General features: G+C 45.3%; 1 protein-coding gene across 7 annotated transcripts in view; it reads right to left on the reverse strand.

Moving 5' to 3' along the window:
* The window catches only part of CCDC13 (coiled-coil domain containing 13), a 56,941-nt gene extending 49,275 nt beyond the window's left edge, over positions 1-7,666 (reverse strand). For all 7 annotated transcript variants that reach the window (XR_007514505.1, XR_007514506.1, XM_049863460.1 and 4 more), the window contains exon 1: positions 7,603-7,666. The gene's annotated coding sequence lies outside the window, so the exon portion shown is untranslated. The remainder of the gene's footprint in view (positions 1-7,602) is intronic.
* Between the last annotated feature and the right edge of the window lie 6,958 nt (positions 7,667-14,624).

Consider the following 14,624-nt stretch of genomic DNA (forward strand, 5'->3'; position numbering starts at 1 on the left):
CAGTGGATGACCATTTGGCAGTTCCTCAAAAAGATAGACATAGAATTATAATATGACCCAGCAACTCTGCTGGTACCTATATACCCAAAAGAAATGAAAAACTGGTACTCGAACAAATACATTTACATAAATGTTCACAGCAGCGCTATTCACAATGACCAAAACATGGAAACAATCCCCAGGTCCATCAGTGGGTAAATGAATAAACAAATTGTGGTGTGTACATACAATGGGACATCATACAACCATAAACAAGAATGAAGTACTGATTCCAAGCTACACTGTGGATGAACCTCGAAAACATGATGCTGAGTTAAAACACCCAGATACAAACGATCCCATACTGTATGATTTCATTTATATGAAATATTCAGGATAGGTAAAATCCTGAGAGACAGAATATAGATTGGTGGTTGCCAGGGGCTGGAGAAAGGGGAAATGGGGAGCAACCACTAAATGGCTATGGAGTTTCCTGTGGGGTGATGAAAACATTTGAGTGTAGACAGAGGTGGTGGTTTTAGGACAGGGAGCAAAGTCCCTGAGATCGGAGGGTGCCCGTTTGAGGAATAGGAAAGAGCCTGGTGTGGTTAGAGGAGAAGCAAGTAAAAGAGAAATAGACTATTTTTTTTTTTTTTTTTATCAGGGAGGTAATAGGGGGTTGGGTGTGGAACGCTAGAGACCTAGTGAGACAGGGAACAGAGGGGCCCCCAAATCTGCAAACAAAGTAACAAGAAATGGGCCAGGGCACAGAAACAAAGCCACTGCCCAGAACAATGGGGCAGGGTATCTAAAAATAGCCCGCAAACTTCTTTAAAGTTGCCTTTCAGAAGAAGCTGGAGAAAACCAGCTCCAGAGACATGCGCAGAACATCCACCTGTGACAGCTGTGTGACCTTCCACCAGGGGCAGTGAAGGCCTGCAGCCCCAGCCGGGGAATCGAACCTGGGGAGCAAGAGGCTGCCCAGGCGTAACACCCCATAATAAGTCCTGCTACGAATCCCAGAGGCCTCCAGGGCAGGAGCCATCTTGGAAAGCTGCTGCATATGCACCATAGTTAACATATCCCCGCCTGTGTCTATGAATAAACATGGATCTTACTACCCCTGCCCCCCCGCCCCCACCTGCCCAAGAACTTTTAAAAACTCAGGCCCATCTTTTGCTCTGTGAGACGAGGGTAAGCATTGCTGTAGGCCCTCCTCATCCCTGCTCGCAAGCCTCTTCAACAGGGCTTTGCTCGTGTGGAAAACTCTACGCGCCTTACTTGCTCATTCTCGACCAGTGAGAGGCAAGAACCTTACCCTGGTAACAGCTGCACAACACTGCGAATGCACTGAAAGCCACTGAGTTCTTCACTTGGAAATGGTTAATTTTCTGTTCTGTGAATTTCACCTAAAAAAGATTATCCTATGTTTCCCAGCTTTTTGGACACCCTGTAGATTATAAGAAGGGATGACCATATACTTCATTGCCCAAACTGGGTCACCCTGGAGAGTGGAACCAAACCCACTGCAGTCAAGTTGATTCCGACTCTACGGACAGAGTAGAATTGAAAGGAGGAGCTATTTATAACCATGCTGGGTCACCAGTGAGTCAGGAAAGCAACCTGGAGGCTGTGAGCATCATGTTAAACAATGGTTTTCACCCTTGCTGTGCGCTGGAATCACCTGGGGGGCTTTTAGGGCGCTATGCCTGGGTCCTGTGCCCAGGGATGCTAGTGTCATTGGTCAGAGTAGGGTCAGGTGGTAGATGTGGCTGGTCCAGGCTGCCATTCAAGTAGCCCAACCTGAGCTGAGAGAGCACCTGGGGCCAAGGGTGGACTTGGTTCTCTCCTGGCTGGGTGAGCCTCTCTGGGCCTCAGTCCCATCTTCAGTAAACAGAGAAGACGATGATATGGAGGCTACAGAGTGCCGTGAGGGGCAAATGCAAAGAGGGTGTGAAAACGCTTTGCCGACTGTAAATTGCTAGAAACAAAATCTGTTATTATTTTTTCCCTTCCTGTTGGTCTCTCTTGAGGACTCCCTTCCTCCTCTTCCTTGCCCACATGCAGACCCTTCTTGCCCCCCACAACGATGCTGTGACCCACCAGCAGAAGTCCTTCCCTGGCTGCTGGGCCCACAGTGTCCACGTCCCACAACGCGGCTGCGTCTCGCCTCCGCGCCCACTGCCTAGTATCACAAGGCCACCTCCTCTGTGCCTCATCTCCTCACTCTGGATCTCAGGGTGACACTGGGTTCACCCCAGTATCCCCCCACTGCCTTTTCATTTCTCTGGGTATTTGCTTCCCACCCCAGCTCCCTGGGTCTCATCTTTGTTCCTCTAATCCATACTGAACACAACCATCTGGGGACCTGTCTAAAACCAGATCGAAGCGGTCCCTGCTTCTGTGTGACCTTGCCAGGACCCATGGAGGGTGCTCCTGCTGGCCTAAGGGCTGCACATCCATTCCGAAGACTTTTTTGTTTGAGGCTCACGGGATGCTTTGTTAAGGTTTGAATCTGTTGCAAATATGCAAAGATCTGTAGATTTCAATTAAATCCAGATCTCCAGCTTCTTTTCTAAAAGTTGGCAGATCTGGCAATGCTGGACCTATAGCACCACACGGTGAGCAGCTGCTGGGCAGAGGAAGTCCTCCCTGGGCAGGGTATGTTCGTTCCACTCAACCACTGTCCCCACCACTGCCAGGTGCTGTAGCCAGCATGCCAGCTGCCCGTTACCATCGCGCGTAAACATTCTTCTTCCTCTTACACCTGCTGGACTCATCCACTTCCATCCCCACCCGGTCCTGCAGGCTCTGGGTTTGTGACCCCTGTTAAGGATCAAGCCTGCAGGCATCTCAGAACACTTACCCCGGCTACTCCTCCTGCCTGGGATGCCTTTCTCCCCAGGCTTCCCTACCTCAGTCCTTCTCCTCCCTACTAACTCCCATTCTGCCTTTAGGATTCCCCTCTGGGCACTCTATAGACTCCCAGAATCCCCTGGCTTCCCTTGATCACTAAACTTACTTCACTTTATTATAATTATCTATGATTTTATTTATATTCCTTCCCTTTACAAAAAGGGCTCTTATGGGCAAGGGTCTTAATCATCTTTTAATCCTCAGCGTCTTGCCCAGAATAGCCCTTCAGTTAGTATTTGTACAATTAATTGTCATTGAATGAATATAGCAGGTGTTCAAGAATGACATGAAGAATGAATAAGTGAATGAATGAATGAATGAACACAGTAACTTGTAAAGCCTTTGCCCTTTTCCACTTCCAACTTGCACTTGGCTCACTAAGAAGCCGACATTTCTTGGACATATACTGTGTCCTGGGCTAATTAATCTCTTTGTGCTTCAGTTCCCTTCATCTGTAAAATAGGATGATAACCACTATGTACTTCATGGAGTGGCTGTGAGGATTAAATAAGATAATGCATGAAAAGTGGGTAACGCAGTGCCTGGCACACAAACACTCAGTTTAGCTCCTACTACATTTTATCATATGAAATGTTGTGTCCTTAGCCCAGTCAAGCCTCTGGGAGACAGAGTCATGCCTTCACAGGCAAGACACCTATGGTCCAACTCAGCCCCCCGAGTGTTAGCATGTGCTGTGCAGTGTGCAGAGATTTAACTGGTGTGGCCTGTGGCCTGGGCACTTGCCTATCTTTCAAGCTTCCTAGGTGAGTCTACTGTGCACTTGGGGTTGAAAATGAGGGATTAAGTGCTGTGAGAGGCTGGCAGGGGAAAGAGCTGCAGAAGAGAGCACAGGTACCTGAGGCAGCCTGAGGCTGAATACTGAAGGAATTAGGCTGGGTGAAGGAAGGGAGGGTTCCTGAGAGGGGGCTGAGGGCACTCCAGCCAGGGGAAGAGATTTTTTTTTTTTAATTGAGCTTTAGATAAAGGTTTACAGAACAATTAAGTTTCTCATTAAATAATCAATACACATATTGTTCTCTGACACTGGTCACCAACCCTGTGATGTGTCAACGCCCTCCCCCTCTCGACCTTGGGTTCCCCATTTCCATTTGTCCAGCTTTCCTGCCTCCTCCTGCCTTCTCATCCTTGCCCCTGGGCTGGTATGCCCATTTAGTCTCATATAACTGGCTGTTTTTTTTTAACTGGCTGAGCTACATGCATCATCGTTTGTTTTATGGGCCTGTCCAATCTTTGGTTGAAGGGTGAACCTCAGGAGTGACTTTAGTATTGAGTTAAAAGGGTCTACGGGGGCCATACTCTCAGGGTTCCTCTAGTCTCTGTCAGACCAGTAAATCTGGTCTTCTGTGAGTCTGAATTTTGTTCTACATTTTTCTCCAGCTCTGTCTGGGACCTTCTATCGTGATCCCCATCAGAGCAGTCAGTGGTGGTAGCCAGGTACATCTAGTTGTGCTGGACTCAGTCTGGTAGAGGCTATGGTAGTTGTGGTCCATTAGTCCTTTGGATTAATCTTTCCCTTGTGTCTTTGGTAGTCTTCATTCTCCCTTGCTCCAAAGGGTTGGGACCAGTGGAGTATCTTAGATGGCCACTCACAAGCTTTTAAGACCCCAGATGCTACTCACCAAAGTAGAATGTAGAACATTTTGTTTATAAACTATGTTATGCAGGTTGAACTAGATATCCCCTGAGACCATAGTCCCCAGCCCTCAGTCCAGTAATTCTGTCCCTCAGGGATTGTGGATGTTGTCTATGAAGCTTCCATGACCTTGCCTTGGTCAAGCTGGGCTGATCAGAAGAAGAGCATTTGCAGAGAAAATGTGTTCAATACGGGGAACTGATAAAGGTTCAGGATGGCGGGAAGACTGGGTAGAGATTTGGGGAGGGGCTGGAATTTGGGTCTTGTCAGCCCCAGCTAAGGGCTTTATCCTGAGAGCCCTGCGGATGATCAGAGTGGGCAGACAGGATCATACTTACATTTTGTAAAGCCAGATGCAAGAGGTCTAGTGGGGAGGATGTTGTTGTGTGCTGCTGAGTCAATTCTGACTTATAGTGACCCTGTATGTCAGAGTAGAACTGCCTCATAAGGTTTTCCAGGCTGTAATCTTTACAGGAGCAGATTGCTAGGTCTTTTATCCCATGGAGCAGCTGGTAGGTTCAAACTGGTGACCTTTTGGTTAGTAGCCGAGTGGTTAACCATTGTGCCACCAAGGCTCCTTTGGGAGGATGTTACCAGAAGGATACTGTCTTAATCAAGCTGTGGCCGTGGGATGTAGAGGGGGAATAGGAATTGGCATCAAATGGATGGGACTAGAGGCAGGTGTGCACAGGAGAAGAGGGGAACATCTAGGGAGACCCCAGGGGTCTCGGTTTGAGTGACTAGGAAAATGATGGGCTCAGGCAGAGGAGCAGTTTCCTGGGCTGCAGGTAAGCCTGGTGTTGGATTGTTGGGTTTGAGACACCTTGGGTCTTCCCTACAAAGATGCTTGGGAGGCAGTTGGCTGGGTGGCTCTGGGGCTCTGAAGGGTGGTCTGGGCTGGAGCCTCAAGTGGCTGACACCTTGAGTGTGGAGAAAGTAGTGCGGAGAGAGGGTGCAGAATGAGAAGAAGGCTGGGAAGGTGGCAGGAAAGAGGGAAATGGGGGTGGGGGGTGGGGAAGGAGAAATGGCCAGGAGCAGATAAAGGTGAGGTGATACACCAGGTAAAGATGAGGATGGACACATGAATCAGCAGTACAATATGGTTCCTCTCCTACCCTATTCTTCATTATCAAGAACACATCAAACTCACAATGGCTGTTCCCTCTGCTGGAGCATTTTTCCTCAGATTTTCACATAGCTCCTTCCCTGACCTTGGTCAGGTCTTTACTCAAAGGCTATCTTCTTATGACTACCTTATTTAACACTGCAGCCCCTCTGTGAGCTCCCACCTATGCATTTCCTCTCCCCTGTCTGGATTAATTTTCCTCTCCAGTAACTTTCACCATCTGATAGACAGTATATTTTACCTATTTCTTATCTGTCTTCTTACACTAGTATGTGAGCTACCCGAAGGTACACAGTCCTTATCTACTTTGTTCACAGCTGTATTACAGCAACTGTAGCAGTGACTGGCACATAGTAGATGCACAGTAAATATCTGTGGAACAATCAATGAATTCAGGCCTTCCTTAGTCCAACCGTCCTTGGTAACTATCTGCTTTATCTGTGAACAGCTATCCACAATAACGCTAACAACTGCTTAGCAGGGTATAATCTCCTAAATTCACTCTTAATATCTGTGCCTTCTACATTAGGTGCCCTGGGGCATGGCCTGGGTCCTCTTACCAGCTCTGGCTGAGATGGTGGAAACTGAGGCACAGAGAGGTTCAAACATTAAGGCTAAGGCTTCATGGAAGGAACTCTCGGCTCCCGAAGGACTTCGAGCTGTGGGGTGGGGAGAGTGGCACCCACCCAGGAGACCTGTGGGTAAGGCAAGGGAGAGCATCCTCCCAAAAAGTGGGCAGAGAGGACAGAGGCCAGTGAAGAAGGGCTGAGGCCTCTTCCCTCTAGGCCCTGCCCTCAACAGCCTGCCATTTTTCTTTGTTGCAGTTTTTTTTACTGTGTCCTCATAGAGTCTTTCCAGCAACAGCTTGGGGTTTTCCAGGTGGAGGGAGACATGCCTGAGATGCCCAGCTCAGTGCTTTGTACACTGTTGGACAAGGCTCACCACCTGCCTGCTCCAGCAACTATTCAGGGATGGTGTTGTGGACTGAATTGTGGCCCCCACTCCTCCCCCCCAAAAAAGGTGACGTCAAAGTCCTAACTCGTGTACCTGTGAATGTGACCATATCTGGCAAAATAGGGTTTTTCTTTGCAAATTATCAGTTAACGAGGTCATCCTGGGGTAGGATGGGTCCTAATCCCTTCTGAGTGTGTCTTATAAAAGGGGAGAACAGACAAGGAGTTAGAGTCACACGAAGGGGAGATAGACACCATGTGAAAATTCATCTAAAAGCCAAAAAACGCCAAGAAAACCAGGGGCTACCACAAGCTGACAGCGACAAGGAAGGACCCTCCCCTAGAGCTCACAGAGAGCATAGTCCTGCTGACTTCCTGAATTCGGACTTGTAGTCCCCAGAACTGTGAGAAAATAAATATCTGTTTTTTAATGGCACGCTCTTTGTCGTATTTTGTTATGGCTGCTCTAGAAAACTCAGATGGCGAAGGCGGATGCCTGGCTGTGTTGGGGACCAGCCCTAAGGGGGAGCCCCCTTCCGAATCCCCAGTGCTGTGAGGACTGGCCCTCAGGCGGGGAATAAGGGGGAATGGATGCCACCAGTAATTCCCGCAGGTGGGCTCCATGCCAGAGACCAGAAAAGAGCGCCGAACAGGCAGATCTATGTTCGAGCCCCAGTTCTGCCACTTCCTATGTGACTTTGGACAGGCAACCCACCCTCAGCGCCTCGCAAACCCCATGTACCGCGCGAAAAATGTTTGCCTCTGGAGTTGGGGGGAGGGAGCGAGTGCGCGTGAAGATTCACAGAAAGAAGGGCGGCGTCCTCGCTCATCGGCCGGCACGCGGCGAGCGCCCTGCTAAAGGCAGCGCGCCCCGGAGAACGTGTGTGCGCTCCAACGCCAACCGGGGGCCCCGGCAGCTGCAAGAGCCCGTCTCCGGCTCTGCCCTGGGCCCTGCTACCCTCCGCGGCACTTACGGCGGTTGCTCGACTCCTCAGTTCCACGACCGTCGGGGCTCTATCACCCCTTCCGGACGCCAGCACGCGTTGCCCAGGCAACCGTCACCGGGGGAACCAGCAACGCCGCCTGCGTGACGTTAACACGTCTCTACGGAGGCCGAGAAGGCTCCTGGTTGGCCAGGGCTTATGGAAATAACAGCAATCCGCTGCCCGTTGTGTGTCCCTAGTCTTTAACATTGTTCCAAAAAAAATCTCTTCTGGAATATATTTTTTAAAAGTTTTGTGGAGTAAACGTTCTGCACAAAGGTGCACATTCCCGAGGGAAAGTGAACGTTCCTATCATGAGATTTAACGTGACCACTGAGAATGTCACTGAAAAACGTAAAACTGTGAGGGAAACCTCATGCAATGGAAGGTGAAAAAAGCAGGACGCAAAATAGTAATGGCTAAGCAAACAGAGTGTGTTTTTAAAAATTAGGCGCAGAAACATGGCTAAGAGGAAATGCATTTTATTTTAATATACATTGAAATATTAAAATAAAAAGTTATATTTGGGATTGCAGTGCTGTTTCTAATTTTACACTTTGTAGGATTTTAAAAATAGTGAACATGATTTATTTTCATAAAGGAAAGCATTTAGAAGTTAAAGAAAAAATATACTTCCCAATTTAAGTCGTTACTCTATTTCAGAGCTGTGCAGGCAGTTGGGCGGGGGTGGAGGCCAATTCCCATGGCCTGAGGCTTCTGCGCTGAGATTCCCACCCCCCCACCCCCGCCCACCAAGGGAAGACTGATGACAAGGACCTTCCTCCAAAGTCGACAGAGACAGAAAGCCTTCTCCTGGGGCCAGCGCCCCAAATTCGAATTTCTAGCCTACCTGACTGTGAGAGAATAAACTTCTCTTTGTTAAAGCCATCCACTTGTGGTATTTCTGTTATGGCAGCACTAGATGACTAAAAAAAAAAGATGACTAAGATAGGATATTATTCTTAAAGCAACCAGTTCTTACAAAACCAGGCATGATTTTCTCTTAGGTGTATTACCTGTCCACTGCCTCCACTGAGGCTTTCTTGCCATTTTTCTTCTGTTGATACAGTTTTTCAAGGATTTTCTGTAGTTTATCTCTATAAGCATGCTGTTTTCTCATCCAAGAAGCCAATGAATCTAGAAGGGTCACCGTGTACTTCCTCTTGTGTCTTCTACAGACACTTGTTGATCCCAGCCCACTTTCATTTTCTCTAACCAGAATACACGTTGGACCATTGCAATTTTTTTTATTGGAAAATTTTATTGAGGTAATTGTAAATTCACATGCAGTTGTAAGAAATAAGACAGACAGATGTCCTTGTATTAGTTTCCTTGGGTAGCCGTAATGAAGTATCACAAACTGGGGGACTTAAAACAACAGAAACTTATTGTCTTATGGTTTTGAAGGCTAGTTGTCTCAATTCAGGGTGTTGGCAGGGTCATGCTCTCTCTAAAAGCTCTAAAGGAACATCCTTCCTTGCCTCTTCCTAGCTTCTGGTGGCTACCGGCAATCCTTGGTGTTTCTTGGCTTGCAGAGGCATCACTCCAGTCTTCCCTCTGTATCTCTGTATCTCTGCTTCTGTGTTTCTTCTCTCTCTCTTTTTCAAGATTTTACAGTGGTGAATTATATACAGCAAAACACTCGACATTTTAGCCATTTTTAAGTGTATAATCCAGTAACATTAATTACATTCACCATACTGTGCAACCATCATTACTATCCATTTCCAAATGTTTTTCATCACTGTCTTAGTTATCTAGTGCTGCTATAACAGAAATACCACAAGTGGATGGCTTTAACAAACAGAAGTTTATTCTCTCAAAGTCTAGGGAGATAGAAGTCTGAATTCAGGGCTCCAGCTCCAGGGAAAGTCTTTCTGTCTCTGTCAGTTCTACAGGAAGGTCCTTGTCATCAATATTCCCCTGGTTTAGAAGCTTCTCAGCACAGGAACCCTGGTTCTAAAGGATGCACTCTCCTCCTGGCTCTTCTTTCTTACTGGTAGGAGATTCCTCTGTCTCTCTGCTCATTGTCTTTTATATCTCAAAAGAAATTGACTCAAGATACAACCTAATCCTATAGATTGAGTTCTGCCTCATTAGCATAACTATCTCATTCCTGCCCCATTAACATCGTAGAGGTAGGATTTATAACACACAGGATAATCACATCAGATCACAAAATGGTGGACAACCACACAATACTGGGAATCATGGCCTGGCCAAGTTGACACACATTTTGGGGGGACACAATTCAATCCATAACAATCACCCTAAATGGCAACTCAGTACCCCATAAACAATAACTCCCCATTTGTCCCTTCCCCAGCCCCTGGTAACTACTAATAAACTTTTGACTCTGTGTATTTTCTTATTCTAGATATTTCATGTAAGGGGAATCACACAATATTTGTCTTTTTGTATCTGATTAATTTCACTCAGCTTAACGTTTTTAGTTTATTCACACCATAGCATGTCCCCAGGGGAGATCTTGATTTCTCTTTATAGCTGAATAATATCCCATTGTATGTATATACATTTTGTTTGTCCATTCATCTGTTAGTGGACATTTGCGTTATTTCTGTCTTTTGGTTTTTTTTGTGGATAATGCTGCAATAAATATTGGTGAACAAGTATCTGTTTTCTTTTGGGTATATACCTAGGAGTGGAATTGCTGGGTCATATGATAATTCTCAAAGTAGGGTTGACCTTAATGACGTGGATGGAGTAAAGCTCTCGGGACCTTCATTTGTTGATGTGGCATGACTCAAAATGAGAAGAAACAGCTGCAACCATCCATTAGTAATTGGAAGCTGGAATGTAAGAAGTATGAATCTAGGAAAATTGGAAATCGTCAAAAATGAAATGGAATGCATAAACATCGATATCCTAGGCATTAGTGAGCTGAAATGGACTGGTATTGGCCATTTTGAATCGGACAATCATATAGTCTACTATGCTGGGAATGACAACTCTAAGAGGAATGGTGTTGCATTTATCGTCAAAAAGAACATTTCAAGATCTGTCCTGAAGTACGGTGCTGTCAGTGATAGGATAATATCCATACACCTACAAGGAACACCAGTTAATATGACTATTATTCAAATATACGCACCAACCAGTAGGGCCAAGATGAAGAAATACAAGATTTTTATCAGCTGCTCTGATCTGAAGTTGATGGAACATGCAATCAAGATGCATTGATAATTACTGGTGATTTTAATGCAAAAGCTGGAAACCAAGAAGAAGGATCAGTAGTTGGAAAATATGGCCTTGGTGATAGAAACTATGCTGGAGATCAAATGATAGGATTTTGCAAGACCAATGACTTCTTCATTGCAAATACCTTCTTTCACCAACATAAATGGCGAGAATGAACCACATTCTCTTATACACATGGACCTCGCCAGATGGAGCACACAGAAATCAAATAGACTACATCTGTGGAAAGAGACGATAGAAAAGCTCAATATCATCAGTCAGAACAAGGCCAGGGGCCGACTGTGGAACAGACCGATTGCTCATATGCAAGTTCAAGCTGAAACTGAAGAAAATCAGAGCGAGTCCACGAAAGTCAAACTATGACCTTGAGCGTATCCCACCTGAATTTACAGACCATCTGAAGAATAGATTTGACGCATTGAACAAGAGTGACGGAAGACCAGACGAGTTGTGGAATGACATCAAGGACATCATACATGAAGAAAGAAAGAAGTCATTGAAAAGACAGGAAAGAAAGAAAAGACCAAGATGGATGTCAGAGGAGACTCTGAAACTTGCTCTCGAACGTCGAGCAGCTAAAGCAAAAGGAAGAATTGATGAAGTAAAAGAACCGAACAGAAGATTTCAAAGGGCGGCTTGAGAAGACAAAGTTAAGTATTATAATGACATGTGCAAAGAGCTGGAGATGGAACACCAAAAGGGAGGAACACACTCAGCGTTTCTCAAGCTGGAAGAACGGAAGGAAAAATTCAAGCCTCGAGTTGCAATAATGAAGGATTCTATGGGGAAAATACTAAATGACACAGGAAGCATCAGAAGATGGAAGGAATACACAGAGTCATTATACCAAAAAGAATTAGTCGATGTTCAACCGTTTCAAGAGGTAGCATATGATCAGGAACCGATGGTACTGAAGGAAGAAGTCCAAGCCGCTCTGAAGGCATTGGCAAAAAACAAGGCTCCAGGAATTGATGGAATATCAATTGAGAGGTTTCAACAAACAGATGCAGCGCTGGAGGTGCTCACTCATCTATGCCAAGGAATATGGAAGACAGCTTCCTGGCCAACTGACTGAAGAGATCCATACTTATGCGTATTTCCAAGAAAGGTGATCCAACCGAATGTGGAAATTATAGAACAATATCATTAATATCACACGCAAGCAAAATTTTGCTGAAGATCATTTAAAAATGGCTGCAGGAGTATATCGACAGGCAACTGCCAGAAATTCAGGCCGGTTTCAGAAGAGGACGTGGAACCAGGGATATCCTTGCTGATGTCAGATGGGTCCTGGCTGAAAGCAGAGAATGCCAGAAGGATGTTTACCTGTGTTTTACTGACTATGCAAAGGCATTTGACTCTGTGGATCATAACAAATTATGGATAACATTATGAAGAATGGGAATTCCAGAACACTTACTTGTGCTCATGAGGAACCTTTACATAGATCAAGAGGCAGTTGTTTGGACAGAACAAGGGGATACTGATTGTTTTAAAGTCAGGAAATGTGTGTGTCAGGGTTGCATTCTTTCACCATACCTATTCAATCTGTATGCTGAGCAAATAATCTGAGAAGCTGGATTATATGAAAAAGGATGGGGCATCAGGATTGGAGGAAGACTCATTAACAACCTGTGTTATGCAGATGACACAACCTTCCTTGCTGAAAGTGAAGAGGACTTGAAGCACTTACTAATGAAGATCAAAAACCACAGCCTTCAGTTTGGATTGCACCTCAACATAAAGAAAACAAAAATCCTCACAACTGGACCAACGAGCAACATCATGATAAATGGAGAAAAGGTTGAAGTTGTCAATGATTTCATTGTACTTGGATCCACAATCAACAGCCTGGGAGCAGCAGTCAAGAAATCAAGACTCACTGCACTGGATAAATCTGCTGCAAAGGACCTCTTTAAAGTGTTGAAGAGCAAAGATGTCACCTTGAAGACTAAGGTGCACCTGACCCAAGCCATGGTATTTTCAATCGCATCATACGTACGTGAAAGCTGGACAATGAATAAGGAAGACCGAAGAAGAACTGACGCCTTTGAATTGTGGTGTTGGCAAAGAATATGGAATACACCTTGGACTGGCAAAAGAACAAACAAATCTGTCTTAGAAGAAGTACAACCAGAATGCTCCTTATAAGCGAGGATGGCGAGACTGCGTCTTACATACTTTGGACATGCTGTCAGGAGGGATGAATCTCTGGAGAAGGACATCATGGTTGGCAAAGTACAGGGTCAGTGGAAAAGAGGAGGACTCTCAACGAGGTGGACTGACACATTGGCTGCAACAATGAGCCCAAGCATAACAACGATTCTAAGGATGGCGCAGGACCAGGCAGTGTTTTGTTCTGTTGTGCATAGGGTCACTGTGGGTCAGAGCTGACTCGATGGCACCTAACAACAACGTGATAATTCTAAGTTTAACTTTCTGAGTAACTGCCAAACTGGTTTCCACAGTGTTTGATCCACTTTACATTCCTACCAGCAATGGATAGGGCTCCAATTTCTCCACATCCTTGCCAATACTTGTTATTTTCTGTTTTCCTGATGATAGCCATCCTGTGAAGTAGTACTTAATTCTGGTTTTGATTTGCTTTTCCCTAGTGACTAACAACACTGAGCACTTTCTCATGAACTTGCTGACCATTTGTGTATTTCTTTGGGACAATGTCTATTCAGGTCCTTTGCTCATCTTCTAAATTGGGTTGTTTTCTTGTTGTTGAGTTGTAGGTGTTCTTTATATATTCTGAATAATAAACCCTTTTCAGATATGTGGTTACCAGATATTTTCTCCCATTCTGCAGGTTGTCCCTTTACTTCTTAAGTCCTTTGATGCACAGAAGTTTTTAATTTTGATGAAGTCCAATTTAACTATTTGGTTTTTGTTGCTTGTACTTTTGGTTTCATATCTAAGAATCCAGAACTAGGTCCTAAAGTATTACCCCTGTTTTCTTATAAGACTTTCATAGCATTCATTCTTATATGTACATCATTGATCGATTTTCATCTATCAAGTGAGAAATGAGTCCAACTTCCTTCTTTTGCATGTAGAGGCCCAGTTGTCCCAGCATCATTTATTAAAGACATTATTCTTCTCTACTGAGTGCCCTTGGCACCCTTCTCAATTGACCATAGAGGTATGGGCTTATTTCTGAACTCTCATTTCTATTCCATTGGTTTATATATATCCTTATATCAGTACCCCACTATTTTTGTTATTATAGCTTTTGTACATTATTTTGTCCATTCTTTGTGCATTTTGAATTTGGGAAGTGTGAGTCCTCTTTCTTTTTCTTTTTCAAGATTGCTTTGCCTACTCAGGGCCCCTTGCAATTCTTATAAATTTGAGGATTGCGTTTTCCATTTCTGCAAAAAGGGACTGCTCCACCCACCCCTACCTTGCGTGAGCTCCAAGGACAGCCAAGGGAAGCACCCCACTTCAGTCCCTCAGGCATGCCCCAGACAGATCAGAACAGCCATAGACAATAATCTACCAGCAAGTCTGCTGTACCCACTGACCCACAGTCAGGCCCCCCTGTCCGAGAGCACAGTCCACAGTCTGCCATCACCACTGTGCCAGGGAGGAACAGTCAGTAGAAATTAAATTTTTCCTACTGCTTAAATGTCGCATTTTTCCTGATTCAGCACTTGCTTAGTTGCTGCAACCCCCCGATTTCTTTTCAGAATTCTTACAGAGTTGAGTCTACCAATTTCTGGTTGTTTTCTTTGGTGAGCATGTGGGGGGACTTGAGCGTGGACGTTCTCTCTTCTTTTATTGATGAC

The sequence above is a fragment of the Elephas maximus genome, chromosome 20 (assembly GCF_024166365.1).
Source record: "Elephas maximus indicus isolate mEleMax1 chromosome 20, mEleMax1 primary haplotype, whole genome shotgun sequence".
Classification (NCBI taxonomy): Eukaryota; Metazoa; Chordata; class Mammalia; order Proboscidea; family Elephantidae; genus Elephas; species Elephas maximus.